This window comes from Euphorbia lathyris, chromosome 1, assembly GCF_963576675.1.
Source record: "Euphorbia lathyris chromosome 1, ddEupLath1.1, whole genome shotgun sequence".
In the NCBI taxonomy this organism is placed as follows: domain Eukaryota; kingdom Viridiplantae; phylum Streptophyta; class Magnoliopsida; order Malpighiales; family Euphorbiaceae; genus Euphorbia; species Euphorbia lathyris.
Window position 1 is genome coordinate 31,341,981 of NC_088910.1, and position 15,007 is coordinate 31,356,987.

Consider the following 15,007-nt stretch of genomic DNA (forward strand, 5'->3'; position numbering starts at 1 on the left):
CACTATCAGAGGCAACCTCAGCAGCATTATAAACAACCTGTGCCACCAAAAGAAGATGTAGAGCCAGACATGAAGACAATGATGATGCAGTTCATGAAGCAGACACAAGCATCAATTAAAAATCTAGAAACACAAGTCCATCAATTAGCTTCTCCCATCAATTGTTCTTGAATAAGAAATAAAAACTGAAATTAATCTAACCTAGAAAGCAGGAAAATCTAATCTAAAAAGAAATAAATCTACATTATGGAGGAGAGAAAGCCCTAGCGTCTCTCTAATTTATTGAGTGGCTAATCCCCCCCTCAAGGATTAGGTTTAGCTCCCTATTTATAGAGTTAGGGAGGAAACCCTAATGCCTCAAGGGTAAAAATGGGCTTTTACAAAGTGTTTTTGGTGGGCTTCAGGCCCAAATCCGCGCATTCGAGCAAGGGGGAAGGCGCTGGTGCGCCTTTCCCCGCCTCGTCTCGTCGAGACAAGGCATGTATCGATGAGACGAGGGCTTGTCTCGACAAGACAGGTGATGTCTCGCCAAGACAGGTCCTATTTAAGGAACTGTGGCTCCGGCTTTTATCTGTTTAGGTCCCTGGACTTCCAAAAAATGCTCTAATGGTCCCTGATGAATCCCAAAAGTGCTCTGATGGTCCCTGAAGAATCCGGAAATGCTCCAATAGGCTTGGGTCTGGTTCGGAAATGCACGAAAGGTCCTTAAAAATCCCTAAAAACACCAAAAATACCATAAATAAAGGAAATTACTAATTTTAACTAAAAAGTAATAAAACGATAATGAAGTTAAATAGAAACAAAGGGAAAACAAACTAAATTAATCCTAAAAACCCTATATAAATGGGAGCTATCAACATCCCGACACTTGAATCTTGCTTGTCCCCAAGCAAGACAGAATTCAAAACAGAGAAAAATTAACAAATAGCTCTCTTACAAAAACAAGAATCTACTACACTTTATTATTCACAATAGTTCAGACTACTCATTTTGCAATTAAAAACATAATGAACCTCAGACAAGTCTCCAAAACTGATTAATTGGTTTTATCAATCAACACTTCATGAAAATGAAAGAAAATGACTAAAATTGATAGCTCACAAGTGGTCACTCTAACGCTCAAGTGTTTTTGTAATTTTTTTTTTGTAAACGCTCTACATGTTATTGCACAAAGTGGTCACGTTGGGATTGCATCATCCATCCGGTCAAAATTAATGCATTAAAATTAAACAAAATCATAGGTCTTTAAAGGGTATTGTAACATTGGCTAAAGGTTGGGGTATGAAAAAGAAAAATTTTAGGCAAAAAGTTAATGACTCAAATAGTTAAATTTTTTGCAAAAATGACATATTTTTCGCATTAGGGAGCTATAAACCACCTCCCCACACTTAAAATCTTGCTTGTCCTCAAGCAAGTCAGAATCCAAAAAGGGACATGTTATCCGCTATGTATAAGAAGGTTTAAGCTCAAGGTTGTGTTTGTGATTCAATGAAGTATTCAGGAAGCAACTAAAAATATAAACACGTCTTTTATCATTTCCTCTATTTTATTGTTCTTTTTTTTGATATGGTTTTTAACCATTTTTTTTCTTTTGAATAGAGGGGATAAAGAGTGAAAATCAAATGGGTAAAGGTTGCTTCGTCTATTAAAAATACAACATTTTAATGATTGCTAGCGAGAATTTGAAGGATAGGTGTGTCTAAGGATTTATCAAAACTAAATTGAGTCAATTAACTTGGGTGAGAAAGGATATTTAAGAAGGCTAAGGTTTGTAACAAGGTTGATCAAAGAAATGGGTAAAAGGCTCAAAGGGGCTTATCTAGTGGAATTATTAAGGGATTTTGCCTAAACAAAGAAATAGGCTAAATTCACAAAGGGCTATACCTAGGTTGCCTAATCATTTCAAGTTTAATAGAAACACAAAATTCAACCAATATTGGATGCAATTCCTATGAGCACAAAGACAATAAATGTAATCCCACACCTAAGAGATCAATTGTTCCTAAATATGAGTCTAAAAATATTGATCTTTCTGGCTCTAACTCACAATTCAAGGGTTATTTGTATCAATCCTAGCCTCAGCTAACGTTCCGTTCCATGTCAATTTTAGGCAAACAATACTCTTTGGAGACTCAAACGTTGTTCAAGATTTTTCTCATGCATCAATTTCATTTAGAATGTGCAAATATTTAAGCGCATTGTCAACTGTATTGCGGGATAGCTAAATGTATCAAATTCAACTGCATATGATTCTTTTTATTCCTAGAATTAAAAAGCAAACAAAAACATAAAGAACGAAATCCTAAAATTAAAACAAAAACATGCAACCTAATATAGAAAAACAAAAAGAAATTAAAAACATGCAAATGACAGAATCAAAAATCATCATATCCTAGTATCTCCTCCTCACACTTACAACATGCATTTACTTCCATCATTACATAAAAGCAAAACATAAAGTGTAAAAAAAAGAAATAGGATAGAAAAACTCCCTCAGGGGTGGCTGTCAATCCAACCCCGAATTTCTGATGCTAAATTTTCAATCCAAGCTGCAGTCCTGAAAATCAATCCGACGTCGGTGAGTATTCCGATTAGAGGGTTCTGTTGGAAATTAGGCTAAGGTATAGCAGCGGAAATATAAAAATTTTAGCCTACTTCCATTTAACCATATGATCCATTAATCGTTATTTCATATAAAGATGGATAAGAAGGAATACCTTTTGATGAACTATCTACCGTTGTTTATGAAGTGCCCACAACTCTTATCTGAGTTCCCAAGCACAAAATAAGAACACGAGAAGATTAAGTTACAATCAACCGATTGAATAGCAACCAAAGTAGATTGCGTCTAATTAATCAACACAAGATCAAGGAAAAAGAAATAGATGAAAATCAATTGATCAATCGAAGCCGTAGAGAAATCTCGTCCTCGAACTAGGGGTGTCGAATTTTCTCTCTCTTTCTCTTTAATGTGTGTTTCGAAATTCAACTAGAGCTAGTAAGTTTGAGTTGGTCGAATTTCACTATAGGGGGGGGTATTTATATTCTCTTGTATCTAAACCCTAGTTAGAGAGAATTAGGTTACTGAATAGGAATTCAATTCGGAATAGAATTCCTAATTATTATCTCACTATATATCTAGTATATTAAGGATAATAATAATAACCTTTTTAGATAATAATAGGAGTATATTAATCTAATTAAAACTCCTAACTTAATTATCTCTTAATTAATTTAATTCATATTCCTAATCTAATTAGGATTAACAAAATCAAATTAATTATTCATGTATACTACATGAAATTTCGACACCCCCTTATGTTCATGGGCCTTCTTGGGCTCAATTGGGCTTCTATCAATTAATTAACATCCATCTCTCTTTTAGGTTCCAAGGCTTATGTGTGACCCATTAGTTTCTCACTACTTCTGGCCGTATGCAACTATTAAATTAATTTCTTCAAGAATTATATTTAATCTTTGCATAACGGAATGATGTACTAAGTATGTTATTGGCAAGTCTGTAATCATTCCCCCAGAGTCCGTTAAGAAGACAGGTTGATTCCGTCGTTAACCTTTCCGTATTAGTTACAGTATAATTCGATCCTTTAGCAACTACATCCTTGAACTGAATCTTATGCCTATGGATGATGTCAAGTCACATATAGCGAGACGTTCGTTTTACTTGTATAGGCCGAGTCAACTCAAATAGATAGGTTAAGTGAAATCTGCATTTCTACTCTTAAGCTATCAACTTGCAAGGATTTAGAGTCGAGTCTTCCACAAGTGATCCATGGACGTATCTCCCATTTATCGGGAGTGATAAATGCTCAATCCAATGTATAACTACCCTGACATTACCTCCTGTGACACCCAACCTTTGCAGTTCACACCCCAGAGTCATCTCTGTTAAGGATCGTGGGACCGCAGGATCAAAGTCTCACATTTAGTAATTCAGGATGACTAATTAACATTCCTTTGAGTCTGAGGATTAGTTATACCTATTAATACCAATGAGATGAACAGGTGACAAGGATGAATCTACCCATCCTGTTATCTCAAATCGGATCCCCAATCCTAATGAACAACGTTTCATCGGATCTATGTAACTGTCTAGATATCTGTATATATGAAGCTTGTGAGATCAACTTTCTGTCGGACAGAAGACATTGTTACATACAAGTCTCAACAGTGATATATCAATCCTAAACATATCACTTGACTTGGGGTGGTTTTAAGTTTATTAGTTTATCATAAAGTTTTGTCTCACTTCATGCTTGTATGAACACTTTATAATCACTTTAAACAAACTTACGGATTTCCTTTTATTAGACTTTATTTAGTGTTTAAAAGGGATTGCCTTTATATAGTTATAAAACATATATATCATTAAAACAAATGATATAAAGAACAATTCATTTACATTAAGTTTGTATCCTAGAATAATTATCTATAGGACACCAAACCCCAACATACTCCCACTTGGACTAAAGCCAATTGTTTCTAAAACTTATCCCAGTAGAAGTTAAATGACGATCATGTACTTTCAGGGTTAAAGGCTTTGTCAACGGATCTGCAACGTTGTCCTCTGTAGGTACTTTTTCTATTCTCACATCTCCTCTAGCCACAATCTCTCTAATGATGTGGTATCGCTTTAGGTAGTGCTTGGATGCATTATGAGACTGTGGTTCCTTTGCTTGCGCAATGGCTCCATTGTTATCACAGTACAGAGTAATGGGATTGACAATGTCAGGCACCACACTTAGTTCTGTAATGAACTTTCTAATCCAAACTGCTTCCTTTGCTGCTTCTGCAGCAGCGATGTACTTTGACTTGGCCATAGAGAAAGCTACGCTTCCCTGCTTGGAACTCTTCCAACTGACCGCGCCCCCATTCAAGATAAATAGGTATCCTGATTGGGATTTAAAATCATTCTCATCTGTGAGATGACTTGCATCTGAAAATCCTTCTATTTTCAGATCACCTTCTCCGTACACTAGGAACATATCTTTAGTTCTTCTCAAGTACTTAAGAATGTTCTTGACAGCAATCCAATGCTCGTCTCCTGGATTACCTTGGTAACGACTCGTTACTGATAACGCGAATGCTACGTCAGGTCTAGTGCATAGCATAGCATACATAATCGAACCGATCGCGCTGGCGTACGGGACTACAACCATGCGTCTTATCATCATCGGTTTTAGGACATTGATGATTGTTTAACTTTACTCCATGTAGCATGGGTAAGTTACCTCGTTTCGATTCAAGCATGCTAAACCGATTTAGCACCTTTTCAATGTATGTAGCCTGTGAAAGACCAAACAGTCTACGTGATCTATATCTGTAGATCTTTATACCAAGTATATAGGCTGCTTCACCAAGGTCTTTCATTGAGAAGTTACCAGATAACCATACTTTCACCGACTGTAGTAGAGCAATGTCATTTCCCATTAATAATATATCGTCCACATATAGTATGAGAAATGCTATAGAGCTCCCACTTGCTTTCTTGTAAATGCAAGCTTCTTTGCAATTTTGTTCGAAACCAAATTGTTTTATGGTTTCGTCAAAACGCTTATTCCAGCTTCTAGACGCTTGCTTGAGTCCATAAATGGATCTCTGAAGTTTGCAAACTTTATTTGCATCCTTCAATATGAAACCTTCAGGCTGCATCATATATACATCCTCAAGCAGGTTTCCGTTCAGGAAAGCTGTTTTCACATCCATTTGCCAAATCTCATAATCGAAGTGAGCGGCAATAGCAAGCATGATTCTGATTGATTTGGACATAGCCACAGGAGAGAAAGTTTCGTCATAATCAATTCTTTGCTTCTGACGATATCCTTTCGCTACTAACCTAGCTTTGTAGGTGCTAACCTTTCCATCCATGTCAGTCTTCTTTTTGAAGATCCACCTGCACCCAATGGGTTTTATCCCTTCGGGTGGATCAACCAAAGTCCACACTTGGTTAGTATACATGGAATCCATTTCAGAATCCATGGCCTCAAGCCATGCTTTAGAATCTGGACTAGTAAGAGCCTCTTCGTAGTTTTCGGGTTCGTCGTCTAACACGGGAACCTCATTATCATCTCCCACTAGAAAACCATATCTAACTGGGAGTTCACGAACTCTTTGTGATCTACGAATAGGTGGCACTGGAGTCTCATCTAATGGGACTCCTTTGGTTACCTCAACCGCCTCTGTCGTTTCAGTTGGTGTTTCTCCTTCTTGAACTTCGTCAAGTTCAATCATGCTTCCCTTTTGTGTTTCTTCGAGAAACTCTTTCTCTAAGAAGGTTGCGTGCTTGGATACGATTACTTTCTGATCATCTGGATGATAGAAGTAATATCCCATAGTTTCCTTAGGGTATCTGATGCGCCCTACGGCGTTCGCACCGCGAGACTCACTAAGGGATAAGTGTACCCCGTCGTTATCAAGTAATACATTTCTGGTTAAGTCCAGGTTATCGTCCACAGGATTTATTTCTGCAAGTATCGAGCTACTTGGTTTCAGGTGTTATCTAGGCTTAGGGGGTTTTGAGTTTGTTTGTTTAAGTTAATCTACTCCTAGGTTGAATTATACTAATCCTAGCTAAGTTATCTGATTCTAACTAAGTTATTCTATGCCTAATTAAGTTACTCTACCCCTAATTAAGTTAAACTACTCCTAATTGATCTTTCACTAATGCAATTATCCGAAGGAACATGGTATGAACGATAATAATGGAGATAGATTATTAAGTCTATTGAGTAGAAACCTAATCTGAGTCATTTGTATTCAAGGCGATTAACCCTACTTACCCTCCTGAAGTTCCTAGCGCGTGATTCCCTAAGGCCGAAACTAGGTCTAAGGCTCAGTAAATTGGCGCTTAATCAACTAAGAGGTCGTCAATCTCCTAGGCTCTGACTAGGTCAGATTCAGCTCGCAATATGTGCCTACTAGATTTTGGGGCTTTTGAATGAGTTAAACCAATTGAATAAAGCGTAAGACAAAGATTAGACAAATAATCATAGAACAAAACAAGAGCTAAATTATTATTAAAGGCGAAGATAAATGTCACAAGATACAATAAGTCAAGTTCGGCAACTGTATCAAAGAGTACAAACAAGGAAAGATAAAAGGAGATACAAAAATCCCTTTCAGGGAACCTGTTTACTCTGCAGCCGGCGACTTAATCTTAAGGACGGACCTTGATAATTCCTCGAGAAAAAGCTTTGAAGGAGCTTCAATGGAGGTCGAAGAAGAAGATGGAGGAGATGGAGAGGAATTACAAGGGGAAAGCTAAGATAATTTACAAAAACGAAAGATGTCTAAATTACATTGGAAAAACTCTATTTATAGGCATGGCTCGGCCCTCTTTTTGACCTATTTTCGTGTCCTTATTGGTGTAGGAAGTTGTGGGGTCCATCGTGGCTTCGTGGGGGCGGAATTGGTCTTTTTGACCAATTCCCGCAGGTCTGCTCGCCGAGCAGGGCGAGCTGCTCGGCGAGCAGGCCCACTCGCGACGAGCAACGCCCTGCTCGGCGAGCAGGTGCCTGGCGGCCTACTCGCCCGAGCAGGCCTCCAGGGCCCTGCGCGGTGAGCAGGCATGGCCTGCTCGACGAGTAGGCCTCCAGGGGCCTGCTCGCCGAGCAGGCATGGCCTACGGAGGCCCGCTCGTCGAGCGTTTTTGCCCGGCATGCCCTTGATGCTCATCGACTGCCGTCGATGCCCTTTTTCGCCCGAACTTACACCTGCGCACGTACAGAAACTCCAGATAACATTAGTCCAAAGGCTAAATTGATCCGCCAATCGCTTATTTTGAGCAAAAGCTTCGTTTGGTGCGACTTTTGACGGACCAATTAGCTTCAAAAGATAACGGAATTATACTATGCATGCTATTTTGGCCGTAATTGCCTAGATTGGTCATAAAACGAGACTAAACAACGAAAAATAAATAAAACGTTTCCAATTTCTAACTAACTCACACAAAAGAATTTAAATGCGAGAAATGCTCGCTTATTAACTAAATAATGTTAAAACCCGTCCTAAAACCGTACCCAAAGATAGGGGTTTTTGACCCCTATCAAACCTCCTCGCACTTAAAACTTTACTTGTCCCCAAGTAAACTAAAAAAACTAAACCCGCAATCACAAGCAAGCTAGAAAACCTCCCGGTTTGACTAGGTGCTTGACACAATTTCGAGCATCTGTAATTACATGCATTCGGAAATACAAAGTAGAGACACGATATCCAAAAGCCGCATTTCAATTATCATAGGTCATAGTTTTAAGCAAAAGGACACATGTTCAATTAAACGAGTTTAAGGGGATCGCTAAGTAAAATGCCTCACCATAGGTAGTTCACTCATTTCACACAATTTTGGTGGCTAAAGTGTTTACTCTCGGCTTATGTTCTTGCTTAGGATTACGTTGATTTTGCACGTTCATCCGAGTTCCTCTACTATGCTATATGATTCCGATGATATCAAAAACAGCCTCTAATCGGGGTTGTAATGTGGTTAGAGGGTTAAAGGTACAACAAGGGTTAATAGTTATAGAGCTACAAAAACAAAGTTCAAATGGCTTTAGCAAATATGAAGTGACTGAGCTTTTTATTCATCCCTTATTTTCTTTTTGGGATGTTTTCTTGAGACGTTTTTTATTTTTAAGAACTGGGGAATGAAGTTCTTCCCTTTTGTTCGTCTCTTTTCTTTTCTTTTCTTTTTCTGTTTTTCTCTTTTTTCTTTTTGGGATAGTGATGCTCATTCACTTCTTAGCCTTTTGGCTTGCTACTGTAATGCCATAAACAAAGATAAAGCGCTAGAAGAAAACAAAGGCTCAATTTGAGCTTTGCAAAAATTTTGGGTTAAGTAGCAAACCAAGTTGTGGTTTGCAAAAATAGGTTAGAACGAAAGAAAAATCTATAAACTACAAAAATATAGGCTCAAAGGGGCTTCCTAGAGTGGATGAAAAAGGAAAAATAAGGTAAAGAAAAGGGTTAATTCTAATGAGGCTGATTCATCGTTTATCATCTCAAATCATTGCATGTAGGTTCAACACAGTATTAGGTGCAAAATCTGTAATCTTCCACAAGTCAAAGCATTCACACAAAAATGTCAAGAAAAAGAGCTTTTTGATGTTCGCTCTTAGGCTCAAATTCAACTCACAATTCTTTGGGTTTCAATTTTGTGTTTACTAGTTTTCCCCAAACTCAAGTTTAATGTCACATGCCTTCAATTCTTAAGTTATCTACCTAAGTAATGATTTTAGCATTTCTTCAAAAGTAGGGTCTAAATGCAAACCTTAGCTCATGCTTTTACAGATACAAGGGTTGTGTCCTACACCTAAACTAGTTGTCATGCAATTTTAGATTCGGTTCTCAGCCCTCAAGGACAATTAACGAAGTTTAGATTCGAAGGAGGTTCACGGTTTTAGGTCCTAAACATGAAAAAACATAAACAAAACCCAAAAACGCTAAACTAAACTAGACACGACGCAACAAAAATTTTAAAATTTATACAATTTTTGTAAGTTTGTCTACCCCTCCTCCTCATACTAAAAATATGCAATAAGTTCCAACATTGCATCACAAATCATAAAGTACGAGTGTAAAGAGTTAGGGTGGAGAAGACAACTTACTGATCGGCCTCCCATTCTGTGCTTGTCTGCAGGCGCAGAACTTGTACGTCCGAATCGTCTTTGCCAAGATAAAGCTTTAGGCGGTGCCTATTTACCTTCTGGGTGGCCCCATCCCTTCTTTTGCTTTCAACCATTCCGGAGGGATGTGCGTTGATGACCGAGAATGGCCCGTGCCATCTACTTTTGAGTTTGCCCGGGAAGAATCTCAATCGGGAGTTGTATAGTAGTACTTGGTCACCTATTTCAAAGGTTTTCTTTTGTACTTTCCTATCATGCACCCTCTTGGTTCGTTCTTTGTATAGCTTGGCATTTTCGTAAGAATTGTACCGGAGCTCATCCAGCTTGTGCAGCTGAGTTAGCCGTAGTTCACCTGAAAGTTTTGGGTCAAAATTCAAATATTTCAGCGCCCAATAAGCCTTATGCTCTAGTTCAACCGGTAAGTGACAAGATTTTCCGAAAACTAAACGATAGGGGGACATTCCTATTGGAGTCTTGAAAGCTGTCCGATATGCCCAAAGAGCATCATCCAGCTTAAGGCTCCAGTCTTTTCTAGCATTCCCTACTGTTTTTTCAAGAATATGTTTCAACTCTCTATTTGACACCTCTACCTGGCCACTCGTCTGAGGGTGGTAGGGTGTTGCAACCCTATGAGCTACGCCATACTTTTGGAGCAACATGTCAAATTGCCTGTTGCAAAAATGGGATCCCCCATCACTGATGATGGTCCGAGGGGTCCCGAATCTAGTAAAAATATTCTTTCTCAGAAATCTCATCACTACTCGAGCATCATTTGTGGGTAGAGCTTCTGCTTCTACCCATTTGGAAACATAGTCAACCGCTACAAGAATGTATTGGTTGTTGTGTGACATGGGGAAGGGTCCCATGAAATCTATGCCCCAAACATCAAATAGCTCACACACGAGTATACCTTGTTGGAGCATCTCATTTCTCCTAGAGATATTTCCTACTCTCTAACATGCATCACAGTATTTAATATAGCTATTAACATCTTTATGCATTTGTGGCCACCAAAACCCACTTTGGAGGATTTTTGCCACTGTCCTATCTGGCCCGAAGTGGCCACCTGGTTCCCTAGAATGACATATATTAATCACTAAATCTACCTCCTCTTCAGGTACACATCTCCTAATTATGCCATCAGTGCAGAATCGAAATAAATATGGTTCTTCCCAAAAATATTGTTTGTTTTCAAACATAAACTTACGTTTTTTTGCTTGCATCTAAATCAGGGGAAAGAATGTTACCGACTTTGTAGTTCGCGATGTCTGCAAACCAGGGGAGAGATCGTACCGAATACAATGTTTCGTCCAGAAATACCTCCTTGATTGCCTCATGTTCTAAGGCTTGTTGATCTAACTCTAACCTGGATAGATGGTCTGCTATTACGTTTTCCACCCCTTTTTTGTCTCTGATCTCGATGTCAAATTCTTGGAGTAGTAAGATCCAATGGATCAGCCTAGGTTTTGCATCCTGCTTGCTCATCAGATATCTCAAGGCTGCATGGTCAGTAAAAACAATTACCTTAGATAGCACCAAATAAGATCTAAATTTGTCAAAGGCAAAAACTACGGCTAGCAATTCCTTTTCAGTTATTGAATAATTTTGCTGTGCATCATTCAAGGTTTTGCTAGCATAGAAGATTGGGCGAACAAGTTTATCCACCCTCTGCCCAAGACAGGCTCCTACGACCAGATCACTGGCATCGCACATTAACTCAAAGGGAAGGGACCAATCCGGGCTTACCATAATAGGTGCTTCGATTAATTTCTTTTTCAGTAATTTGAATGCACACATACATTCTTCATTGAAATTAAAATCAACATCTTTTAGTAATAATTGAGTGAGGGGTTTAGTGATTTTTGAGAAGTCTTTTATGAACCGTCTATAAAACCCCGCATGTCCCAAAAAGCTCCTAACCAATTTTACATTGGTAGGAGGTGGCAGTTTTTCAATTACCTCAATTTTTGCCGGATCGACTTCGATCCCCTTTCCCAACACCTTGTGTCCTAATACTATACAATTTTGGACCATGAACTGGCACTTTTCCCAATTAAGTGCCAAGTTCTTGTCTTCACAACGTTCTAAGACTCGGTCCAAGTTTTCAAGACATTGGTCGAAAGTAGGTCCTACAACATTAAAATCATCCATGAAAATTTCTAGGAACTCCTCGACCATGTCAGAAAACATAGCCATCATACAACGTTTGAATGTGGCAGGGGCATTACATAATCCGAAAGGCATCCGCCTATATGCGAAAGTCCCATAGGGACAAGTGAATGTGGTTTTCTCTTGGTCCAAACGGTCCACAGGAATTTGCATATAGCCGGATAGCCCATCTAAAGTGCAGAAAAAATCGTGCCCTGCCAACCGTTCCAACATTTGATCAATAAATGGTAAAGGAAAGTGGTCTTTACGGGTGGCCTCGTTTAATTTCCTATAATCTATGCATACACGCCAACCCGTAACCTTTCTAGTTGGGATTAATTCCCCTTTTTCATTTTCCATTACCGTTGTTCCCCCTTTTTTGGGCACGCATTGAACCGGGCTTACCCATTGGCTATCAGAAATCGGAAAGATGATACCTGCGTCGAGGAGTTTTATCACCTCGGCTTTTACCACCTCTTTCATGTTAGGGTTGAGCCGTCGTTGAGGTTGGGCGGATGGCTTGATCTCTTCCTTAAGGAAAATCCTATGCGTGCAGATTTTGGGGTCGATGCCTTTGATGTCGTGGATTGACCATCCAAAGGCCCCTTTATATAGCATCAGCACCTCCACCAATTTTTCTTCCTGTTCAACTGTCAACAAAGAAGAAATAATAACGGGTAAATCTGTGGGAGGTTGAAGAAAAACATATTTCAGATTGTTGGGCAAGGGCTTAAGCTCCAATTCTGGAGGCTCCTCTAACGAGGTTTTGGGTTTGGGTTTGATCTCGCGATCAAGATCCTCTTTTCTACCCTTGACCCAATAACATTTGTCAGGTGGGAGATCTTCAAATGGTTCATTCGAGTTCTCACATTCCTCACCACCTAGACCGAGTTCTAAAGAGGCATTTCTCATGTTAAGGTCAACTTCCTCAATACATTCATCTATTAGCGCATCTACAAAGTTACAACTTTTGGAGCGTTCTTGAGGAAATTTCATAGACTCATAAAGGTTAAATGTTACCTCTTCGTCCTGCACCCTTAGGACCAATTTACCTCTATGGACGTCTATCAGTGTCCTACCGGTTGCAAGGAACGGTCTCCCAAGAAGAATGGGGACGGAGTCATCTTCTTCCATGTCGAGGACCACAAAATCGACCGGGAAGATCAGTTTGTCCACCTTCACCAATACATCCTCAACTATGCCTCTAGGCCGTGCGATCGACCTATCCGCTAGTTGCAGTGTCATGTTTGTTGGTATAGGCTCTCCGAGTCCCAATTTCCTGAAAATTGATAAAGGCATAAGATTAATACTTGCTCCTAAATCGCATAATGCCCTATCTATGTGCATGTTGCCTATCCTACACGGGATGGTAAAGCTCCCATGATCTTTAAGCTTGGGGGGTAGTTTATGGGTGATTATGGCCGAGCATTGTTCTGTTAATGGAATATTGATTTCTAATATACTAAGGATTTCCGAAAACCGAGCAAATTTCTTATCTAAGTTGGCCTTTTTCTGTTTCTGAGGGAATGGCAGTTTTGGTGCATAAGGCCTAACTACTTTTTCTACAGCTACTTCAGGAGTTGGAGTTTCAGACGCGGGATCGGGGTTGCTTACCACTTCCGGTTCCCTACTTACCTGAGGTGACGGATGCGTTTGCGATGGAGGTGCCACGAGTGTGTCCACTTCCTTGCCGCTCCTTAGGGCGATGGATTGAATTGCCTCCTCTTGTAAGAGGAACGCCTCTTGGCATTCCCTTTCTTCCTGTCTGATTGCGGCAAGCTGGTTACTCAGGGTCCTGCATGCCTCCTCGTTGGCTGCCAGTCGGACGGATATCTCTCTTAAGAGGGTCATTATTCCTTCTGAGCACTCTGTTTGCCTGCCATAAAAATCAGAGTTAGAATGGGGACATGGAAGGGTATCCACGGGTGCCATGTAGGGCGCCGGTGGATATCGTGTATGCTCCTGATCGTAATAGTTGTAAGTTGAGGGTTCAGAATTATACCTTTGATGATTACCCAAGTAACTTACATTCTCACCTCTAGGTATGTAATAGTTGATGTGGCATACCCTACCGGGGTGATTCTGGCCACATCTCTCGCAAAATGGTGTCCTTGGTTGGTTATTACGGCTGTATGAAGCCACAAGGAAATCCATTTTTGTGTTGAGATCGTTCATGGACGGATTTGACGCTCTGTTGTCCATAGTTGCTGGAAGAACGATTTTATAAGTACAAGTAATGTTACAGAATTTAAGTAATAGTATATCAACAAGTATTTATGTATACAAGTATAAGTTATAGTCGAATATAAGCAAGTATGATATAAACAAGTATATATATAGACAAGTATAAGCTATAGGCAAGTATAGATGTTATAAACAAAGGATATCTACAATGAATGCCTAAACTAACAAATCGACCTTTGGTTCGATATTGCAGAAGAAATAAATCCCCGGCAACAGCGCCAAAAACTTGATGCGCCCCACGGCGTTCGCACCGTGAGACTCACTAAGGGATAAGTGTACCCCGTCGTTATCAAGTAATAAATTTCTGGTTAAGTCCAGGTTATCGTCCACAGGATTTATTTCTGCAAGTATCGAGCTACTCGGTTTCAGGTGTTATCTAGGCTTAGGGGGTTTTGAGTTTGTTTGTTTAAGTTAATCTACTCCTAGGTTGAATTATACTAATCCTAGCTAAGTTATTTGATTCTAACTAAGTTATTCTATGCCTAATTAAGTTACTCTACCCCTAATTAAGTTAAACTACTCCTAATTGATCTTTCACTAATGCAATTATCCGAAGGAACATGGTATGAACGATAATAATGGAGATAGATTATTAAGTCTATTGAGTAAAAACCTAATCTGAGTCACTTGTATTCAAGGCGATTAACCCTACTTACCCTCCTGAAGTTCCTAGCGCGTGATTCCCTAAGGCCGAAACTAGGTCTAAGGCTCAGTAAATTGGCGCTTAATCAACTAAGAGGTCGTCAATCTCCTAGGCTCTGACTAGGTCAGATTCAGCTCGCAATATGTGCCTACTAGATTTTGGGGCTTTTGAATGAGTTAAACCAATTGAATAAAGCGTAAGACAAAGATTAGACAAATAATCATAGAACAAAACAAGAGCTAAATTATTATTAAAGGCGAAGATAAATGTCACAAGATACAATAAGTCAAGTTCGGCAACTGTATCAAAGAGTACAAACAAGGAAAGATAAAAGGAG